Genomic DNA, 10,678 nt, shown 5'->3' with positions numbered 1-10,678 from the left:
GAATAACACCAGATGTCCAATATATACAGAAAACGCCAAACTACAACAATATCTAGAAATTCAAGGTATGAATGTCAATTTCTATTTAAATATCTAGCCGTCATTTTGATGGGTCGCATACGCTAGTTACAAATATTGAATGACTTCTCAAAGCAGAGTATTTTACGAAGAAAAGGGAATACGGAAGCAGATTATAAATTTGAATTACGAAAAAACCTTAGTATTGTTACAACCCCTATTTCATTTACAAGTATTTTTATCTCAATGTTCAATCTTTCAAACAAGTATCTAACAAGCATTTAATTTCAAACCAAGTGATGTCATTGATCTCTTAATGGTTTTGGTGAAATTTAGTTTGTAAAAGTAGAAAAGAAATATGAAATGCAATTAATCTAGATTTATTATGCATCTGAAATTGATCAACACTAAAGTTTAAAAACTTTTAGACACCAATTAAGAATAGAGAATATAAACCTTACTTTAGATATCCAAAAGAATAATTTTCTTTACAACGATTCCTTGGTTATATCAGTTATATCGAACTCTCAGCCTCTCTATACAAAGAGGAAGATCAATATCTATTCGTGAAATGGGGAATGATGATATTACAGTAAAATATTCCCTTTTTATAGCCATTTCATATCTAATATAAAAGTGATTCATAGTCTATTACGATACTGATGGATCATTGGATTTAGAAAAAATATATAGTAAGAGGAGTCCAAAATATGTAACTCGAACAATTATGCAAATGATACCATCACTTATGTAATATTTCATTTTGATTTTGATTATTCATTGGTGGAAAAAAAATTCAGTATTTATTAATGAAAAGAAATCTTTAACTTTCGTCGTACTTTTAGGTTTATTATGAATATAAACAAAGTATTTTTCTACAGGGAATATTTTCTTTTTTATTTTGCCACTGAACTGTAATGCACGTACAGAAAGTAACGCACATACAAATAAAGAAGAATTCCCTCTCTCCGTTTTCTATTGCACACTGGGCACAGTAACCGCCATCTGACTAATCAACTTAAATAACAAAAGCCATTAAAAGTAATACACGCCAATTTCAACTCTATTTTCCTTACCATTATTATAATGACAATTTTATGCCAATGTCAACCTTAATTACAAAAACCGTTGGATGTAGACTACAGATCTGTTGCTTGAGGATACTCCCAGGCAAATTATTATATCCGTTACCTTATTTCCTTTCATCACTGGGCTATTTTCCCTGATGGAGCCCTTGGACTTATAGCAGCCTGCTTTTCCAACTAGGGTTGTATTTTAGCTAGTAATGGTCATGATAATATACAAGTATGTCATCCTTATAAGACCCTTTCTTCGTTGAATAAAGTTTGTCATTCTGGGGCTCGTCTTATATTCATGCCTCCTTCATTCCCGTCAGAGTACTATGGGAGAATTCTAAGTTCAAGAATACAGTAGAAGGTAGTATTCAGAGTAAAAATGTCATGTGCGGGTGAATTTAATCAAATAAGCTCCAAAATGTTTACAAAAGTAATGAGGTATTAGTCTTGTAAGGAAAAGTCAAACTTACTAACAAGGCTTTCTAAAACCGATGATAGAAAGAAATAATAATGATAATATTACTAATACAAATAATGATGAAGAATTGTTAATAATAATGATAATAATAAAGGGCTAATAATAACGCTAGTAATGTTAAAAATGAATAAATTTTGCTATCACGATCTTTTAATTCGAAATCTCAATTAAGAAGCGGTTTTACATACCAATTTAGCCTTAATGGCTATGTAATATTGGCCCTTCTAATTATGCAATGCAATTTCATTACACATTAAGGGTAAACTAAAGAGAAATCAGGCTATTTCATGTAGTAGGTGTTATAATATCCCATTTCTGAGTGGGGATACCGTGATGTGGTGGAAGGATTTGTGTATCACCATGATCAGAAAAGCTGTATTAGTCAGGGCCACCAATACTATGTGGGTTTGCTGAGAGCAATCAGACGAAAGTCTCCCACTATCACCAATCCGTAGTGGCCAGCGCAGTGATGAAAATGGCCAAACCCCAGTCACGACTAAGGATATGTCTGAGGCCTTTGTCCTGCAGTGGACTGGAAATAGCTTCATTTATTGTTGCTGTTTGTTGATAGAATACTATTTTAAGTTTTTTGAATTTTTCATTCCTTATATTACACGTTTCCATGTATAGCATTGTCAACCGATGCTATATATATTATAGTTGACAAATATCACAGTAATTTCTCGCGAGTTGCCGTAATTGCACATGCATTTCAGTCTGCTAGATATTTCCTGTAAAAAAAGTCCTATATGTCCACCGACAATGGAATAGCAAAAACTATGTGCAAACTATGATGGGCAACGGAAAAGCCTAACAAAGTAACAATGTTGCATTCACGCTGTGTACATTTTATTTCGTAACGTAGCAACTCGCTTTTAGAAGGCGCATAAATAAGTTTCTGGTATCGTATGTGAAAATTTTTTTATCATTGCTAAAAAATATACATACAAGCTGACACGAATCGTGGACACATCGTTCAGTTCATACAAGGAACACCAGAAACTATTTTCTTTTTATTTAAGAAAGTTTTACTATTCTCTCTCTCTCTCTCTCTCTCTCTCTCTCTCTCTCTCTCTCTCTCTCTCTCTCTCTCTCTCTCTCTCTCTCTCTCTCTCATAATAATCGGCACAAGTGTAAAATTTCATAAACATTGCTCCTACAACCGCTTGCTCTTCTTTTTTGCTAAGAATAATGACTTTCAACTTACCTTAAGCTGTTTTCAAAAAACTTCCCAATCATATTAGTAGATAATGAGAGCCTTGATCGCAAAATCATTTCTAATGCGTCGCGTTCACTTTCAAAATGATTCCTCCCAAACCCTGCAAACTACATAATGATGAATATGACCCACTAAAATCCTATTGAATACTTCATTCGATATTATGTAATTTTCATAATAATGCTCAGCCTTCGTCTTCGTATTAGTTCATTTTTGCTTCTTCGTTATCAATTATTCATGTTTTATGTGTTTCAAATTATTCTAAAAATATTTAGAATTTTTCTGATGATATTTCATTCTAGATGTAAGTGTCTATTGGAGATCTTGGAAGATCCTGAATGAATACAAAAAAAATCACATATGTAGTTGTAAGAAGTGAGGTTACACCCAGGCACATTATTATATCCGTTTCCTTATTTCCTTTCATCACTGAGCTATTTTCCCTGCTGGAGACCTTTGACTTATAGCAACCTGCTTTCCTAACTAGGGTTGTATCTTAGCTGGTAATAATATCGTTAATATGCAAGTGTGTCACCCTAATGAGACCCTTTCTTCGTCAAATAAAGTTATTCATTCTGGAGCTCGTCTTATATTCATGCCTCCCTCACTCCCGTCACAGAACTATTGGAGAATTCCAAGTTCAGGAATACAGTAGAAGGCAGTTTTAAGAGTAAAGATATGATGTCTGGGTGAAATTTATCAAATAAGCTTCAAAATGTTTACAAAAGTACTGAAGTATTAGTCTTGTAAGGAAAAGTCAAACTTAACAAACCTTTCTAAGACCGAAAAGGGAAAAAAATAATGATAATATTACTAATACAAATAATGATGACAAATTGTACATAATAATAATAATAAATATAATAATAATAATAATAATAATAATAATAATAATAATAATAATAATAATAATAATGAAAGTTGAAAAAATGGTGATAATAATAGCAACAATAATCTTTAAAAAATTAATAAATTTTACCATCACGATCTTCTCATTCGTAATTTCAATTAAGAAGTGGTTTTACATACTAATTAAGCCTTAATGGCTCTGTAATATTGGCCCTTCTACTTATGCAATACGATTTCATTACACATCAAAGGTAAACTAAAGAGAAATCTTGCAGTTTCCTACAGTAGAGTAGGAGTCAAAATACCCTCTTTCGGGGGGGAGGGGGGGGGGGGGGGGTGGTACCTTAACGTGGTGAAATGGTATGTGTATTGACATACTAAATAAAGCTGTACTATTCAGGGCTACGAATATTAGGTTGATTTTCTGTGAGCGATCAGACAAGTCCCACACCATCACCAGTCCGCAGTGGCCAGCGCAGTAATGAAAATGGCCAAACCCAAGAAATGACTAAGGATATGTCTGAAGCCTTTGTCCTGCGGTGGACTAGAAACAGGTGCATTTGTTGTTTATTGATAGAATAATATTTTAAGTTTTAAGAATTTTTTATTCCTTTTGTTACACGATTCCATGTATAGCATTGTCAACAGATGTTATATTCTATAGTTGCCACATGCCATTTTTTTGTGAATAGCACTAGATTTCATTCTGCTAGACATTTCTTATAAAAAAAGTCATATAAGCCCACATACAATGTAATAGAAAAAACTATGTGCAAACTATGACGGGCAGCGGAAAAGCCTAACAAAGTAACAATATTGCACTCACGCTCTATACATTTTATTTCCTAACGTACTAACTTCCTTTTAGAAAGGGACATAAATAGGTTTCTGGTATCGTATGTAAAAACTTTCTTTATTACTGATAAAATAAAAAAACATAAAAGCTAACAGGAATCGTGGACATATCGTTCAGCTCATAGAGGGAACACCAGAAACTTATTTTTATTTTTTTTTAGAAACTTATTATTATCTTCAATTTATCTCTCTCTCGGCGTCAATGACCTTAGGTGTCAGAATGCCAGATAACTCCTAATTAATCTCTCTCTCTCTCTCTCTCTCTCTCTCTCTCTCTCTCTCTCTCTCTCTCACTTAGCGTCAATGACCTTAGGTGTCAGAATGCCAGATAACTCCTAATTAATCTCTCTCTCTCTCTCTCTCTCTCTCTCTCTCTCTCTCTCTCTCTCTCTCTCACTTAGCGTCAATGACCTTAGGTGTCAGAATGCCAGATAACTCCTAATTAATCTCTCTCTCTCTCTCTCTCTCTCTCTCTCTCTCTCTCTCTCTCTCTCTCTCTCTCTCTCAGCGTCAATGACCTTAGATGTCAGGATGCCAGATAACTCCTAATTAATTCATCCATCCATCCATCCATCTCTCTCTCTCTCTCTCTCTCTCTCTCTCTCTCTCTCTCTCTCTCTCTCTCTCTCTCTCTCTCTCTCTCTCTCTCTCTCTCATAATAATTCAGGCACAAGTGGAAAAATTCATAAACATTGCTTATACTACAATATGCACTTTTTTTTCGTTTGTAATTGGAGAATAATGACTTTCAAACTACCTTAAGCTGTTTTTCAAAAAACTTCCGGGTCCTATTACTAGATAATGAGAGCCTTCATCGCAAAATCATTTCTAATGCGTAGCGTTCATTTTCATAATGATTCCTCCCAAGCCCTGCAAACTACATAATGATGAATATGAGCCACTAAAATCCTATTGAATGCTTCATTCGAGATATGTATTTTTCATAATGATGGCCAGACTTCGTCTTCGTATCTATTAATTTATTGTTTTTTCGTTATGAACTATTTACGTTTTATAAGTTCTATACTATTCTAAAAATGGGTAAAATTCTGCTTGTGGTATTTTATCCTGAATGTAAATGTACTGTCAAAATTTTTACGTAAAACAATGTAAAATTCCTGGAATAAATGTTGGCAGGCATTTAAAAACCGATATATTGACGTAAAGGAGGGATATTACGGTCACCAACCCGCAAAAGGCAATAACAAAGTAGGGTGAAATTACGGTCGCCTGTATTTTACGAAAATTCGGCTGAGAACAGCGTATTTTTACGGAAAATTTCCGATTAAAATTACGGGTTTTTTCATCAGTGGGTTTACTGGAGACCATAGAAGAGGTTGAATAAAATACAAATAAATCATATATGCAAATGTAAGAAGTGAGATTTGAATTAATCCCAGCTTCTGTTGTTGCAATGTAGAGTTTGACGAGAGTGATGAATGGTGTGCTTTCTATTCCTGAAATTGTTTGTGACAGTTTTTGGTGAGTCACTTGTCAATAAATGTAACTTAATATGTCCATATTAGCTCTAGGTTTCTGGATCATTAAGTAATATACTTATTATTATTGTTAGTCTTTTATCTTACTTAATAGAACGTTAATATCAATAAATTCCCAAGAGTAGTATATCGTAGTTTCTGGTACAGTTGGCTTCATTAATTCCGGTAAACTTCACGGGAAGCTATGGAGACATGTGGCAGCTGTACAGTGTGGAGGTAACGCTATGTTAAGCAAATAAAGAAACTGTTGATAACTCTGCTTTTAAAACAAAGTCACTGAGCTTTTAAACATGTAATCAAATGTATTATTATTAACTATATGAATTGCTGCCTAGAAAAAAAATAGTTATTTGCTTAACACACATCGTAAAATTAATAAACATACTTTTGATCACTTGTCTATAAGCTCAGCGACCCTGTTTTACAAGCAGCGTTACCAACAGTTAATTTTTTTTTTTTTTTTTTTTTTTTTTTTTTGCTAAACATGGCGTTACCTCAACACTGTACAGCTGTCAGACATTTCCAAGCTTCCCATAAAGCGTACCGGAATTAATGAAGCCAACTGTACGTATCTTAACAAACAGGGTCTTTATCAAACAGCAGCGGCGCCCGATTCTAGTACAAAACAAACATTTAACAGCAGCCTTTCCTCTTCTACTATGGTTGGCCATTATTAACAGCAACCTGGACAAGAGAGGGCTATAATGTTATCGAAAATAATTTGAAACAAATAGTATATGAGTCATGATAAAGCAACGGTTAATTTGATGGTAGTTAATCCTCAAAAATCACCAGATATCCAATATATATGGATAACGCCAAACAACACACTATCTAGAAATTCAAGGCACGTATGTGAATATCTATCTAAATATCTAGTCGTCATTTTTGACGGGTCACGTACACTAGTTACAAATATTGAATGACATCTTGAGGCAAAGTATTTTACGAATAAAAGAGGACACGGAAGCAGATTATAAATTTGAATTAAGAAAGAAACCTTAGTATTGTTACAAGTACTATTTCATTTACAAGTCTATTTATCGCAATTTTCAATCTTTCTAACAAGTATCTAATAAGCATTACATTTCCGACAAAGTGATGTTGGTCTTTTCATTTATTTGTGAAATCTAGTTTGTAAAATAAAAAAAAATTATGAAATGCCATTAATCACGATTTATTATGTATATAAAACTGATCAACACTAAAGTTTAGATGCATCATGACACCATTTAAGAATAGGGAATATAAATCTTACTCTAATATCCACAAGATTTATTTTCTTAACAAACATTCCTTGGCTATATCAACCTCAGCCTATCTATACACACAGAAAGATAAACATCTATTCGTGAAGGAGGGAATATAAAATCCAAAGATGTAAATGATTTGAATAATGAGAAAAAGAATAACATACGTTTGGAATATGAGAAACTGTCATAATAATGGTTTTGGAAACGATGCCATTGCAATTGCAGATGGCAAATTCATGTGTACAAAGAAAACACTGATAGAATCTTCAATAACCACGGTTTTTTATTTTTTTTATTTGGCTAGTTGATTTAAATCTAAATAACTATTTTACAAAAAGTGGTAATTGACACGGAAATTGAGTCCTTTATTTCATATACCCACCCTTTTCTGCAAAATTGCAAAGTCTAAATTTTCAATGACAAACCAGCAAAACATTTTCATTTATTTTGGGAATGACCTATAGCAAAGACGCAAATTGCATTCACATGAACTAGCCAAATGTCAGCATTTGAAAATTTAATATTGCTTTAGTTCTTGTGTTCAAACAACGTCACTGGAAATGTATTGTTATTTGTCCTCTCATATCAAACAATAATGATAGCGCCCTTGCCTGGTGATTACCAGACTGGGGTTAGTCTCTCGCTCAGACTCATTAGTTTCTTTGGTCGCTGCAACCTTACCATCCTTGTGAACTAAGGAGGGGGCTTTGGGGGAGCCTATAGGTCTATCTACTGAGTAATCAGCAGCCATTGCCTGGCACTCCTTAGTCCTAGCTTGGGTGTAGAGGGTTCTTGGAAGCTGATCATATGTAATATGGTCAGTCGCTAGGGCATTGTCCTGTTTGATAGGGTAATGTCACTGTCCCTTACCTCTGCTAGTCATGAGTGGCATTTAAATCTTTAAACTGCTCGTGAAAGGGTTCACTGATAGATGACCGTCATAAGAACATGTGAGCAAAATGTATCGCCCATTTTACCAGAGACGGAGGAAGCATAAAGCGAATTTAAAATTTCTCTGGGCTTTTCTCATACATTCTTTACTATATATGGGAAAACACGTTTCCTGGTCGTTGATAGTTGTTTGCTTAAGCTTTTATTCACGCTAAGAAATTCTGAGAATATTGCTTTTATATGTCTTCCTTTCAAAATCATCAATGAATGAATGAATGATTTGAAGTTCTTTTGCATCCTGACATCAAAGGTTATTGACGACGTATTGTTTATTATGAATAAAGAGTAAAAGAATATATATATATATATATATATATATATATATATATATATATATATATATATATATATATATATATATATATATATATATATATATATAAAATTCTTTTAACCCCATAATAAATAAATCCGATCCCTGTCGTATATGTATTGTTTACTCAAAAAAATGCTCTGATCATTACTTTTATATATTTTCCCTTCAAAAACATCTAAAAAAATTTTAAACTCATAATAAAAAACCCAATTTCTATCACATTTACTCTACAAATTCTTTTACGTAGTCAATTCACGTATATTCCCTCTCCCTCCCTTTGTATCGCGATTTTCGTAAATCCAGCGAAGTGTTCTCAGCCTCCAGAAGGGCCTCGATAGCAAGTGTTACAATGATTTCCTTGCAAAGGCATCATTTAACACTCGTAAGCTTTAATTGGCCATTTGCATGCACAATAAGTAGCAGCTGTTCATTTGCCGCATGTTCCAGATGGCTGTTTACCTTATAACAGTTGTATTTCACACCAAATATCAGATTGTAGCTGTTACCACGAGTTCTATGTGTCTTTCAGTTAACAAATCGAGTTTAGTTTTATTTACTGATTTATACGTTATGATAACACATGCCTGAGTATTTGATATTTTAATTCCTTATTTAAAAAAAAATATCGAGAATTACCAACACACTTCTTACTGGTAATTCAGATAATCATCTTTATATGAGTATAAATAAATAATTGTTTTATTATAAAAATTAGAAAAACCCCAAATCTAATAAATAGCGGGAGTAGAATATCAGAGTATTAACTAACTAACTAACTGAATGTGTATATATATATATATATATATATATATATATATATATATATATATATATATATATATATATATATATATATATACAGTATATATATATATATATATATATATATATATATATATATATATATATATATATATATATATATACTGTGTATATATATATATATATATATATATATATATATATATATTATATATATATATATATATATATATATATATATATTACATATGTCAGTAATACCTTCTTCATAAAACAAAAGATATATAATGGAAAAAAGCAACCAATAAAAAGTCCTTTTATACGATTCATTACTATTTAACTATCGAGTTATCCTGTCTGCCTTGATTCATGTAAAACAGTATTTATACTTATACTCATATTCTATTCAATTAAGTTATCAATATTATTTTGAGTTAAATTTTCCTATTACTTCTATGTATAATGATGCGTTCATTAAGTACAATATGATGTTTCAATCGTTTAAGGGAGTAAATTTTAAGAATAACTGGTGCAGTCTGAGCAAAGATCAGGCAGTAATTTTAGGCATCTGGAAGCGTTTTAAACGTTATAGACGCTGTCTGAGCAAAGGTCTGGAAGTAATTTCAGAGTATACATCCTAAATCATTCACCTTCTTTACCGTAAGAATAGATATTCCAGTTTAACATAATATTCGAAATGCTAAATTTCCAGACAAATGATCACGTCCAATATTTTGAAAGCAACGTTAAAAATATTGGAATTAATCCTGAGATTCCTGGTCGATCCAGAATACAATTTCTTTGGTATGCTATCATTTCAGTATACTTTTTATGATATATAACGGTAACTAAACATCAAAGTCTAAAACCTTTTTTTGTAATGATTATTTCATAAACGCCGACAAGGATTTAGAAACCAAATTGCAAAATAGAATTATTTTCTTATTTGGAATTATGGTCTTTTGGGGGGTAGGGGTGGGTGGGTGGGGGGGGGGGGCATTCATTCAACGTGAACCGTCTATTTATATTGCAGCTTATTCTGTTGTCATAGAATCCATCGTTGTTTGTTCAAATCATTTTCTGAGCACCAAATAATCCTTCTCGTTGAGAGCGGCAGTGATTGAGGATCATTATCTAAATATAGATAAAATAGAGGTAGAATTGAAGAACGATGGAACTATGTAAACAATACAGCGATGAATACAATGAAATAGTAAATGTAGATTTCTGTCTAGCACCATATTCCTATACATAAAAGTTAAAAAATGTTTTCACATATTTTATAATCAAATTTTCAGAAACGGTAGAACTTCAACTTAGAGTGGTTAATTTGGAAGCCATTTTGAATTATGGCCGCCATCTTGGATTTTCCATTGGCCAAATAGCGAAATTTGATTAGTAT

The sequence above is a fragment of the Palaemon carinicauda genome, chromosome 7 (assembly GCF_036898095.1).
Source record: "Palaemon carinicauda isolate YSFRI2023 chromosome 7, ASM3689809v2, whole genome shotgun sequence".
Taxonomy (NCBI): domain Eukaryota; kingdom Metazoa; phylum Arthropoda; class Malacostraca; order Decapoda; family Palaemonidae; genus Palaemon; species Palaemon carinicauda.
Note: the sequence above shows the minus strand (reverse complement) of the source record.